Source organism: Pelophylax lessonae, assembly GCF_965119305.1.
Source record: "Pelophylax lessonae genome assembly, chromosome: 3".
In the NCBI taxonomy this organism is placed as follows: Eukaryota; Metazoa; Chordata; class Amphibia; order Anura; family Ranidae; genus Pelophylax; species Pelophylax lessonae.
In genome coordinates, this window is record NC_138770.1 from 664,123,049 (window position 1) to 664,136,310 (window position 13,262).

The 13,262-nt window shown below is 43.1% G+C and overlaps 1 protein-coding gene across 6 annotated transcripts in view; it reads left to right on the plus strand.

The window, feature by feature from the left end:
• PLCB4 (phospholipase C beta 4) overlaps positions 1-13,262 on the plus strand; it is a 608,938-nt gene that overhangs the window by 151,309 nt on the left and 444,367 nt on the right. For all 6 annotated transcript variants that reach the window (XM_082250179.1, XM_082250184.1, XM_082250183.1 and 3 more), the window contains exon 2: positions 219-276. The gene's annotated coding sequence lies outside the window, so the exon portion shown is untranslated. The remainder of the gene's footprint in view (positions 1-218; positions 277-13,262) is intronic.

A 13,262-nucleotide genomic window follows, 5' to 3' on the forward strand; every position in this document is an offset into this window, starting at 1 on the left:
GGCCGCAGATTGGGCAGCAGGGGGTCTACCTGAAAAGTCAAAGTCTATCCACAAGTTTTTGTTGCTTCCTGCATCCCACTTAAGGAGATTTTGAATGCACTAACTTTCCAACTAAATTGGACAGAAAATAAAGGAGAGATTTTACTACTGAATACGACTTTTTGATGGTATATCATCATTGTCATATTACTTAACATAATGTGTCCTTTTCATTTCAGGAAAGAATGGATTTTCTACCATGAGCTTTACAGAAAATCAGTGATCTGCATATTCAAGGTTAGTGGTTGGCATCAGTTTTGCCTATTTTACCTGCATAAAGGTATCCTGCCTGTTCTTACCTTTAAAGTGGAAGTAAACCCTCCTATTGTTTTCAGCCAAGAAAGCCGCCATCTTGGCCTCTGTTTATTCTTCAACTGTCATGATGCTGCAATCATTTAACCATTTCTGGACCGGAAGATTTTCCCCCTTAACCACTTTACCACTAGAGCATTTTGCTGTCTTACGTCTGGGCCACTTTTTGCGATTCGGCACTGTGCGACTTTAACTGACAATTGCGCGGTCATGCAACACCGTACCCAAACAAAATTTATGTCCTTTTTTTCCCACAAACAGAGCTTTCTTTTGGTGGTATTTGATCACCTGTGCGCTTTTTATTTTTTGCGCTATAAACAAAAAAAGAGCGTTTATTTTGAAAAAATAACAATATTTTTAACATTTTTTTATATGAAATTCCCCCCAAAAAAGATGTAAAAACCAATTTTTTTTTAAATTTTTGTCCAATTTGTTTTCTGCTACCCATGTTTGGTAAAAAAAAATCACAATAAGCGTATTTTGATTGGTTTGCGCAAAAGTTATTGCGTTTACTAACTATGGGAAAGATTTCTGTCATTTTTGGTGTTTTTTTTTTTAACGCGTAATGGCGGCGATCTGCGATTTTTTTTGCGGGACTGCGACATTGCGGCGGACAGATCGGACCCTTGACTGACATTTTTGACACTTTTGGGGGTACCAGTGACATTACTGCAGTAATCAGTGCTATAAATATGCACTGTTACTGTAAAAATGACACTGGCAGGGAAGGGGTTAATTTTATTGGAGAGGGAGGGGTTAATGTATGCCTGGTGCTTACTGACGTGTAGGGGGGGAGGTGACTGAGTGAGTCATGGACAGATCGGATGTCCAGCTATGCTGAACAGTCCGATCTGTCACTCCCTGTCACTATGGAGATCCGCCCGCTCTGTTTACACAAGCGGGCGGATCTCCAAACTGGATTCCCCGACGATCGGGGCAGAGCAGCGGCGATCGCCGCTGCTCCTCCCTTGGCCCGACTCCCGCTGTGAATGAAAACAGCGGGAGCGCGCCTCCGGCGGCGCGCGAGCGCCGCCTACAGGGGGAGGAGTCTGGCGACGTAGGTCTACGTCGTCAGACGATAACGAGCCACTTTGCCGCAGTAGTACTACGGTACTCAGTGGTAAAGTGGTTAATGACCAGGCCATATTTTGCGATTCGGCACTGCGTTACTTTAACGGACAATTGCACGGTCGTGCGATGCTGTACCCAAATTAATTTGACGTCCTTTTTTTCCCACAAACAGAGCTTTCTTTTGGTGGTATTTGATCACCTGTGCGATTTTTTGATCATGCGCTATAAACAAAAAAAGAGCGACAATTTTGCAAAAATAAATATTTTTCACATTTTTTATATGAAATTCCCCCCAAAAAATGTAAAAATCAAAATTTTTTAACATTTCAGGCCAATTTGTTTTCTGCTACATATGTTTGGTAAAAAAAAATTGCAAAAAGCGTATTTTTATTGGTTTACGCAAAAGTAATTGCGTTGACTAACTAAGGGAAAGATTTTTGTAATTTTTATTGTTTTTTTTAATGGCAGCGATCTGCAATTTTTTTTGTGGGACTGTGACATTGCGGCGGACAGATCGGACCCTTGACTGACATTTTTGACACTTTTGGGGTTACCAGTGACATTACTACAGTAATCAGTGCTATACATATGCACTGTTACTGCAAAATGACACTGGCAGGGAAGGGGTTAACTTTATTGGGGAAGGAGGGGTTAAGTGTGTCCCTAGGGGCGTGCTTCTAACTGTGATTGGATGTGGCTTTGTGTGTAACAGCAGAGATCAACGGTCCTACATAGCAGGACCGTATGATCTGTGCTTTTACACAGGGGAGAATGATAGGCGGCTTTGTTTACATTAGCCGCCTGCCTTTCTCCCTCTCTACCCGACGATCGCGAGTGACCGGCGGACATCGGGTCCGCCGGTCACACGCGCGGGCTGCTTAGGGAACGAGCGGGGGCGGGAGCGCGCCTCCGGCGGTGAGCGCTCGCCCCCTATTGGCTCCCAGGCTAGTGGTGCTACCGGTACGTCACTTTGCCTGGGAGGGGCTGACCGCCACCGTATATAGTCGGGCGGCGGTCGGCAAGTGGTTAAACCAGGTACACACTATGAAAACCTGTCAGCTCCGGTCAGAGCCGCTGTAGTAATGATCCAACGTTAGTACAGTGATCTCCCCCGCTGAGCAGGGGGACGCCCACCCCTACCCGAGAACATTCGGGTCAACGCTCTCAGCCATTGGCTGACAGAGCTGATCAGGAGCCGGTCGACTGCAGGTTTTCCAGGAAAAAAAAAAAAGGACGGCTTCTGTCGGACCGGCTGCCAAACACATGGGCCGGATGTCGGCCGTTTTTTATTGAAGCGGCCAATGTCGCCTGGTATTCGGCCCATGTGTTTGGGTTTGGATGCAGTTTAATTCAATTTTCTAGGAATGTATTTAATTAGTACTAGCCAGCTGAATACCAGCCAATCAGGGTGTCTCAACCATCATTAGAAAGACACTTGTCTTGTCTTCTGTAACCCGGAATAACCATTTTTCTCTTCCACTCCGGTCTGTGTAACCATAGTTAGCTGTCAAGAAGAGCTCATTAAGTATAATTTGCCCTGCGGTACATCATTAGCCATGATCTCAGGTTCTCATAAATCTATGACGTTCAGACAAGTTTATCTTGCAAAGAAATCAGTGTGTACACAGCAGATAACCTGATCCTTTCTGGCTTTCTAAAATTAGCAGGTTACAAATGTGCAAACTCGACATACAGGTTTCAGTGGGAAATTGTGTGATCTAGGAATCTTCTGAAGGACACGGTGAGTTATGTTTTTCAACAAGTAGAACAGGTTTCTCAAAGTGGTTTGGACTTAAAAATAACTGGGCATGGCCTAAGATCGTGCCCTCAGCCCACATCATAAGGCATCATTTGCTGGCTTCAAGGTGCATTCTGGGGTCTCTCTTACTTTGGTCAAGTTTTATCTTATCCAGACGAGTTAAAGTTGAACTTTAACCTCATCAGTTCTGTGTTTCTAGGATGTGAAATTTCCTTGAGGGCAAGGCAATTTTGCTTTTTTTCTGTCCTTTCTCTGTTTTTGACAGCCAATGGCCACTGGCTATTAGGGATACATGCCAAAGCCGGCTTCACAAGTAGGCATTGCATGCACCTGCTTGCCTGCTAATATAGCCCTACTTCCACTCCCTCTGAATCATAGGTAGGGCAGCCTGCTGACTCCACCAACTGGCAACCGCAAGTGATAGATCCTAAAAGACCCCATAATGACATCCTATGGTCTAACACAGTGGGCACAAAACTGTGGCCCGAGGGCCAAATACGCCCCTTTGCTTCCTTTTATGAAGCCCTTGGGACACTATTACTCTCATTGATACAAGGCATTACTCTTACTGACACCAACAACGAGGCACCATTCTTTCCACAGACAACAACAATGGGGCATAATTCTTCTCATTGAGGATGATAGTGGGGCCCTATTTCTTTCACTGGCACCAATTATGGGCCATACTTCCTTCCACTTGTATAAACATTGGAACACTATTCCTCATAATAACATTAAATATGGAGCAATATTTCCCCCACTAATGCCAACAATGGGACACTATTCCTGCCACTGACACCAATGAAGGGGCACTATCCCTCCCACTGACACCAATGAAGGGGCACTATCCCTCCCACTGACACCAATGAAGGGGCACTATTCCTCCCACTGACACCAATGATGGGGCACTATTCCTCCCACTGACACCAATGATGGGGCACTATTCCTCCCACTGACACTAATGATAGGGCATTATTCCATCCTCTGACACCAACGATGGGACACTATTCCTCCCACCATTTACCAAGGATGGGGCACTATACCTCCCACTGACACCAATGATGGAGCACTATTCCTTCCACTGACACCAATGATGAAGCACTATTCCTTTTTGTTGCTAAGAAGTAGCCAGCTTCTGCCATCAAGTGTGCTTCTATTGCTAGGAAGCAGGCAGCTTTTGCTGCCAAATTTCTTTTATTTTTGCTAGGAAGTAGGGAGCTTCTGCCACAAAGTGGCCTTCAATTCCTAGGAAGTAGGCAGCTTGTGGCGCCAAACATCTTTCTGTTGTTAAGAAGTAGGCAGCTTCTGCCACCAAGTGTCCTTCTATTGGTAGGAAGCAGGTAGCTTTTGCCACCAAATGTCTTTCTATTGCTAAGAAGGCAGCATTTGCCACCAAGTTGCGATTTATTGCTAGGAAGCAGGCAGCTTTTGCTTTTGGCACCAAATTTTTTTCTGTTGCTAAGAAATAGGCAGCTTCTGCCACCAAGTGTCCTTCTATTGGTAAGAAGCAGGCAGCTTTTGCCATCAAATGTCTTTCTATTGCTAAGAAGTTGGCAGCTGCTATTGAGTGGCCTTCTATTGCTAGGAAGCAGGCAGCTTTTCCTGCCAAACACCTTTTTGTTGCTAAGAAGTAGGCAGCTTCTGCCACAAAGTATCCTTCTATTGGTAGGAAGCAGGCAGCTTCTGTCACTGAGTGTCCTTCTATTGGTAGGAAGCAGGCAGCTTCTGCCACTGAGTATCCTATTGCTAGGAAGCAGGCAGCTTCTGCCACAGAGCGTCCTTCTGTTGCTAGGATGCAGGCAGCTTCTGCCGCAGAGCGTCCTTCTGTTGCTAGGATGCAGGCAGCTTCTGCCGCCCAGCATCCTTTTGTTGCTAGGGTGCAGACAGATCCAATAGAGTAACATTATCACAATTGTTTTACCTTTTTGCCACATAAAATACATTCCATACTTAGGACCTCAGATGCAGATTTCTCTTTAGGGATCTGAATGCAGCACAAGTCTACTGATCTCTATGCAGCCGTGTGCATGGTTCCATAGAATACTATATAGCAGCATTCAGATTCTTAAAAAAAAAACATTGAGAGTGCTGTGCAGACACTTTGGAGAGTTAAAACATTCTCTATTAGTAATATTTCCAAACAACACTGCTTATGAAACTAGTTTCCATTCCCATTAGTTTTCCCTTTATGTAATTTTTTATTGCAGGTTATTTGCCTGAGCCTGTAGAGGACATATATTTATGATTACGAAGAAGCTTTATTTCCCCTGCAGTGTACGGATACGAGACAAACAAATAAACATACAGCATAGCTGGATAGCCTAGCGGCACACGGCACTTCTCATTTGACTGAAAGCAAAATAGTGAAGCGTTCACTCGGCAAAACTAATTTGCTTTGCAAAAATTCAGGAAAGAAATGTATCCATCATGTAGAATGTGCATTAAATGTAGGGGTGCGTTCACTTGGTGCTCAATGGATGTCACAGCAGAGGGCATGATCCATGTAGAGATCATAGGTGTCCAAACACTGTTTAGATTGCTTGTGGTTAATGTATTCCGACATGGTACTGACTGTACATGTACCATGAATTTTACTAAGAACATAAGCATGGTGAAGATAAGCATCACACTATACTGAACACTGGCTTATCTATATACTGCTTAGTCTCAGTAGGATTATCTCTCACAACCCTGGTAGTTATTCTCTACATCCAATATAGTTACATAGTTACATAGTTAGTCAGGTTGAAAAAAGACACAAGTCCATCGGGTTCAACCAAAAAAATCAAAAAACAGTATTGAAAACCCAACCATACAATCCCATATACACAATCCTATACCCGTTGTTGATCCAGAGGAAGGCGAAAATAAACCCCAGAAAAGCATGATCCAATTTGCTAAAGCAGGGGGAAAAAATTCCTTCCTGATCCCCCAAGAGGCAATCAGATATTCCCTGGATCAACTTTACCTAAAAAAAATGTTTAATACCCATTTATATTATGTACACCTAGAAAAGAATCCAGACCTTTTTTAAAGCAATCTAGTGAGCTAGCCAGAACCACCTCTGGAGGGAGTCTATTCCACATTTTCACAGCTCTTACGGTGAAGAAACCTTTCCGTATTTGGAGACGAAATCTGTTTTCTTCTAGACGTAAAGAGTGCCCGTTTGTCCTCTGTGTTGACCTTAAAGTCAACAACTCAACACCAAGTTCACTATATGGTCCCCTTATGTATTTATACATGTTGATCATATCCCCGAAGGCAACATTCAGGCAAATACCGTCATTAGTTGGAAAGTCATCAACCTTACCTCAGGTGTAATAGGAAGTGACCCTTTGGATCTTTTGTTGGTTATTTGTCACCTTCCGAGGGTAAATAGCTTGGATAATTTTTTAGAAGAAGACCATCATAAAGGACAAGATACCATTCAGGCAAATATATTTCACCAGTCACTGGTTGGAAAGTCACCAACTTTACTAGCTAGTAGTTAACTAGCTGGGAAAGCTTGAAGTTCATTCAAAGAAGACCATCATAGAGGACATGACACTATTCAGACAAATATATTTCACCAGTCACTGGTTGGAAAGTCAAAAATCTCATCTTAGGTGTAAAGGAAAGTGGCCCTTTTGGATCCCATTTTGGTTATTTGTCAGCTGGCAAAGTTAACTAGTTTGGAAATGTTTTTCGAAAGAAGACCATCATAGAGGACAACATACCATGCAAGTAAATATATTTTGCCGGTCACTGGTCAGAAATTCATCAACTTTACTACCTACTATAGCTGCTAGTTAGCTAGCTGGGAAAGCTTAAAATTTATTCGAAGAAGACCATTATTGAGGACATCGCACTATTCAGACAAATATATTTCACCAGTCAGTGGTTGGAAAGTCATAAACCGTAGGTGTAAAATAAAGTGGCCTTTTGGATCCCATTTAGGTTATATAGTTACATAGTAGTTGAGGTTGAATAAAGACAACAGTCCATCCAGTTCAACCTGTGCAGGTGTGTGTGTCAGTGAATTGATCATTTCCCATAACCCTGAATGTTGTGGTCTGCGAGATGCACGTCCAATAGTCTTTTAAAAGTAGCCATACTCCCCACAGATACCACCAATTGAGGAAGAGAGTTCCACATTCTCACCGCTCTTACAGTGAAGAACCTCTTATGACGCTTAAGGTTAAACCACCTCTCCTCTAATCTCATTTATTACCTTGCAAAGTTAACTAGCTGAGGAAATTCGAAGAAGACCATCATAGAGGACATAACAAAATTTAGACAAATAAGAAAATTGATTGTGGGAATGCCAGCACCTGTCCACAAACTCACAATGTGAGGATGGGTGTGTAGGCATGAACCGACCAAAAGTGGGACTTTGTAGGCGTTGACATAGGGTGGTGGAAATAGATAATATGGACCAACGGGTAATAAAACATCAATTTTATTGAAATTTACATAATACAGTTGTTAAAAATAAATGATGCAAGGAATACATCATAACAAATACAGACAAACATAATGTGCAGAATGGGTAATTATGAACCAAAGATACATTAATGGAGGTCACCAGGGTCCTACATGTTTCGCCGACATAGTGGGCTTCTTCAGGGACCAGTGGTAGTTGTGACCTGTTTTATGGTTCAATGGTTAAAACTGATCCATTGACAGCGACAGGGGTCCTGGAATAGCAAACAACCACGGGGGTAAACCAGCCCAAGTCACATAGTGACGAGGAGCATTCTGTCTCCAAAGTATGGCAAGTACTGGACCGGGCTAGAGCCAACAGCAGATAAGTAATATGCCACAAAAAGGACAGGAAAAATAAAATATCAAAACCAAGGCTCCAGAGAAATCAATTACATTAAAACCTTCCATGTGGCAGAGGGACCACAGCATCCGGTAGTCGTGTTAGACAAATATATTTTACCAGTCATCATAGAGTCATAAACCTCCTCTTAGGTGTGAAAGGAAGTGACCCTTTGGATACTATCTAAACTGTTTGTTACCTGTCAAAGACCATCATAAAGGACATGAAACCATTCAAGCAAATATATTTCATCATTCACCAGTCACTGGTCAGAAAATTATCATCCTCTCTTCAGGTGTAATAAGAAGTGGCCCTTTAGATCTTGTCTAGGTTGTCATCTTGGAAAGATAACTAACTAGGATATGTCAATATTATACCATTAGGGGTATAGCCCTCACACCACTGGATAAAGAGAAGGCCTAGGTGTTTTTGTATTGGTATTTCTATTATTTGTAAGAGTTGCAGCACCTGAAGAGTGAGTTAGTGAATGGATAAATTGGCCTCTAGAAGGGAAGCCAAAATAGTCCAATGAATGAGGAATAATTTTGTGTAAAAAAACAGTCTGATGTGCTAAAGTGCAAAGTACTGGAAAAGGTGCTCTTCCCCTTCAGCTTGCAGGTAAGATGACTTCCATTCGTGAACCATGTTCCACTCGTGAAAATGGTTGGGTCACTTACCGGATAAGGTGGGTCCTGACTGCCATATAGCAGCACGACCATATACCATTTGTATCGTCTCCCCCACTAGATTTCACTATAGTGGATCCGATTCGATTTCACAGACTTGAACATGCAGACTTCCTAGATCCCCTTAACACCAATACGGTCATGTAAAGGAAGAAAACGGACTCCGGATGGTGTAGTATTTCCAAAATGTATCATGTTTTATTTCCCGTCCAGTGTATCACAATAAATATTATAGGCAAAAAAAACCATGAAGCGTAAAAATCACTAGCCAGATAATGGCATTCAAATCCATAAAACATAAGGCTTACTAGCCGAGCGGGTGACCGCAACGAATGCGGGTAAGGCTGGAGTGGATCGTGGGGTAGCGTAAGCCTTCCGGTTTGCGTTCCACTCGGCCCCCTCGTGATGTCACTACGTGAATTCCACCTTACGCGTTTCGTCAGCACACTGACGTCTTCAGAGATCTAGGAAGTCTGCATGTTCAACTCTGTAAAATCGTATCAGATCCACTACAGTGAAATCTAGTGGGGGAGACCACACAAGTGGTATATGGTCGTGCTGCTATATGGCAGTCAGTGACATCACGAGTAACCCAACCATTTTCACGAGTGGAACACAGTTCACGAATGGAAGTCAGCTTACCTGCAAGCTGAAGGGGAAGAGCACCTTTTCCAGCACTTTGCACTTTAGCATATCAGACTGTTTATTTACACAAAATTATTCCTCATTCATTGGACTATTTTGGCTTTTTAGATAACAAAGATTGTTGGCATATTCACCCTTTAAGCACCAAGCACCTTGATATATTTTCATTGCACTCTTGCACTTGATAGTTTGGTATTACATTTTTATCAGTTCTGCTGTACACTAATTTTATAATTATTTAGCACTTTATATATTTGCATTATTGCAATTTGAATGCTGTTATCAGTTTTGTTGTATACTCATCCTATTATCATTAAGCACTTTATTTATTTGCACCATTGCACATCAATTTGAATGAATTTTAGCAATTATGCTCATCAATATTGATTTATATATGCACTGATAGCACTCATTCACTTTTGAGAAATAGCCACTAATGGCGCTTTTCCACTGCATGGAACCGAACGGTTCGGCTCGCTTTTGTGCTTTTCCACTGCTGGTACCGCATGGTACGGTGTAGGAACGGTTCGGTACGGTACGGTACGGCGGCTCTTTTCCACTGCATGGAACCGAACGGTACGGCTCTCAAAAACAGTACCTACTCGATTGTGGTTCCAACAGGTACCATACCCGGTACCATATCCCACAATCCTTTGCATGCAGTCACGACTAGCCACTGATTGGTCAGAGAATCCCACCCACCCCGTTGTTATCCCACCCACTTAACTTTAGTACTACTTTAGTGGAAAAGCAAACCATACCGTACCGAACCGTTCCAACACCGAACCATGCGGTACCAGCAGTGGAAAAGCAAACCGGGCCAAGCAGGGACGAGTAGAGCCGAGCTGGTACTTGCAGTGGAAAAGTGCCATAAGGTAAGCGCTGAGGCTGGCTTGCCTTCTAAAGTCCAATTTATCAACTGACTAGGGTAGTTGAAGTTTATTCGAAGAAGATCATCATGGAGGGCATGTCAACGTCCAGCGAAATGTATTTCACCAGTCACTGGTTGGAAAGTCATTACGCTCACCTCAGGTGGAAAAGGAAGTGACTCTCTGGATCCCAACTGTGTTGTCATCCTGGAAAGTTAACCAGCTGGGATAGTTGATGTTTGCTAAAAGTAGACGACCATCAAATAAGACATAATAGCATAGCACAAAGCACAGCGTATTTTATAATTCTTGCCTAATCTTTGTATAAAAATCTCAAATCCTGTCCTAAGACACATGCGATTATATCTGTATACATGGACTTTCACTAATTCCAGGATGAATTACTCTGGCTGTCATCAGATTTAGCGTAAACTCCTCTGTCCCCTTGTTAAAGTTGCTAATGACATAATGCTTTGTTTACCTGTAAATACCTGTCAAATGGTGCTTATTTTCAGGCTTAGTTCTGTATATTAATCTGGAGGGATCAGTGTCAGTTCCCCACAGGGCACCCTGGGAGATTACAGCACATGTGGATGTACCAGAGAACATAGATCAGAACCGGGACACAGTGGGTTTACTTGTAAAAAAAAAAGCGACAAAGCAAGGCAAGGAAATGGCGTTCCTTTTATCAAGAACATTGACTTACTCAGGAGGACGAATAACCTTGCTGGAAGGAATATTTTAATGCCATTATCACAGATAGAACTTAGATGAAAGGTATGAGAGATGACAAGTATGAAAAACACAAGACTAGCGTTGGAGTTATTTCCTTTAAGATGCCGCTGTTTGTGCTCTCATTAGTCACGAGTCGCACTGTGCTAGATGTTTAGCCTTTGTTGTATTGCTCCATTTTATTAATACATTTTTTTTTTAGTCATTTAACTCTCTCTGTGTTAAAAGACATGGGGACAATATGTGTTGCTTGGAACACAAAATAGATTGCGGTAGACATGAAAATAAATTAGAGGTTTATTTAAAAAAATGTCAAATGTAGCTATTTGTCCTGTGAAAAGCTATGGCTGCCAGTGGTGGCCCGTCCATTGGGGGCGCAGGGGCGCCACCCCCCCTATCCATGTGTCCGGCCCCCTAATCTACATGCAGGGTGCCGTACGCATGGATTCCAATGGGTTTTTCTTTTTTTTTTAAAGCACATGATTAGAGCCAGAGGCTCTAATAGGCTGCAAAAAAGGGTGGGCTCGGGGCGCAGAGCACTGCGCCCTGAGCCCACCCAGTTGTGTGTCAATAGCGAATGAATATTTGCTATTGTCACACAGATTCTCCTCCTGGCCAATCATGATTGGCTGAAAAGAGAAGTCATGCTATTGGCCAAGGAGGAGGAGGGAGGAGATGCAGGGGAAGCCCGACCCATGGAGGAGACTGAGGGGAAAGTCGCCAGCACTGCCTGCCAGTCCAGGGTGAGTGAGCCGGCAACCAGAGGGGGGGGGGATATGGTTTGCGGGCTGGAGCCAGTGTGGTCGGGGGGGGGGGGCTATGGTGTGGTCCGTCTGAGTTCAGCAAAAAAATTTAAAAGATTAAAAGGACTGGCACCCAACATATTTTTCATCCCACCGTTAACCATGACCAGACCCTGAGATTGAAATGTTAAAGTGGAACTATAGGCAAAAATGTTTTTTTCATTTTGAAAAGAGTAAGGGAGGGTCATCTCCTCTGTAATTTTATATTTTGCCATCTGTGTCCCATTGGGGAGATTTACCTTCACTACCTGCCCCACAGCCAAAACAGGAAGTGAGAGGAGATCCTAGCAAATTAGGGGAATCCCTTGGTGACCTCCAGGTCACCAGAACTAGTCTCCCCTTTGGAAGACTTCCCATCTATTACTTTTCTGAGACCAACCCAAAATTTGGGATTTTCTTTTACTTTGACTTTCAATGATAATGGTAAACTGGACACATAGAAAGGTTGAATCTCCCTAACGGGGGCACTGAAAGCAATAAAAACTGGCAGGTGTTCTAATTAATCCCTCTCCACTTCATCCAAATCTAAAAAAAAAAACTTTTTTCTCTTAGTTATACTTTAAGCCTGCTACATTCTGCGTCACCCCAATAAGATGGCTACATAAAGACGAGAATTCTAAGTAAGTGTCGGTTCTCACTGATCCGACCCGACTTCGGGCGACTAATGCTGTCGCCCGCGCACCGCGACTTCGGCGCGGCTTGCAACGACTTTTCATAATGGAAGTCAATGCAAGTCGCTCCGACTTTGCAAAAAAAAGGTGCAGGAACCTTTTTCTAAGTCGGAGCGTCTTGAGTCGCTCCTATTAGAACGGGAACCATTGCATAGCATGGACCGCTACTTCTCAGGCGACCAAGGCGCCTGACAAGTCGGAACAGTGTGAACCGGCAGTAAGTGTTTTTTTTTTTTTTAGTTTTAAATACAGGGTAAAAGTTTTAAAAAAAGTTTTGACTTTAGATATACTTTAAAAATAGGAAATCCTAATTGGTGACTTTGACATCAGCAACAAAATCTATAGGTTTTCACGGCATACTTATAACATTCATCTTAGGCAGGGCATACATGTTTCATGTTTCTTCCTTCAAACAGTGTGTTAGCTAGCCTATACATGGATCAAAAATGGCCGATTCCTGCTGAACCGGACAAATTTCAATCCATGAATGTATCAGCCAGGGGCGGATCCAGAGTCTAGTCTCGGGAGGGGCAGTGCGGTTTTACGTGGACAATTTGTCTGAACAATGGCTGGTGTTGCCGTTTCAATCATCAAGGCACCATGTTTGATATGGTGTCAGGATGATTGAAGCACATTATTTCTATTATTAGAATGTAATATAAAATGAAATAGTTCAACTCACCATAATGCGGAATCAGTGGGAGCCCTGAGCGTGTCACTTGCCACTGTCACTTGCCACCAGGTTCAGCTTGTCACTTGTCATGTCAGTACTGCTGGTGGGTACTGCTGACTGGTACTGATGTGGGTGCTGATGGCGGGTACTGCTGACTGGTACTGATGGTGGATACTAATGCGGGTGCTGATGGCGGGT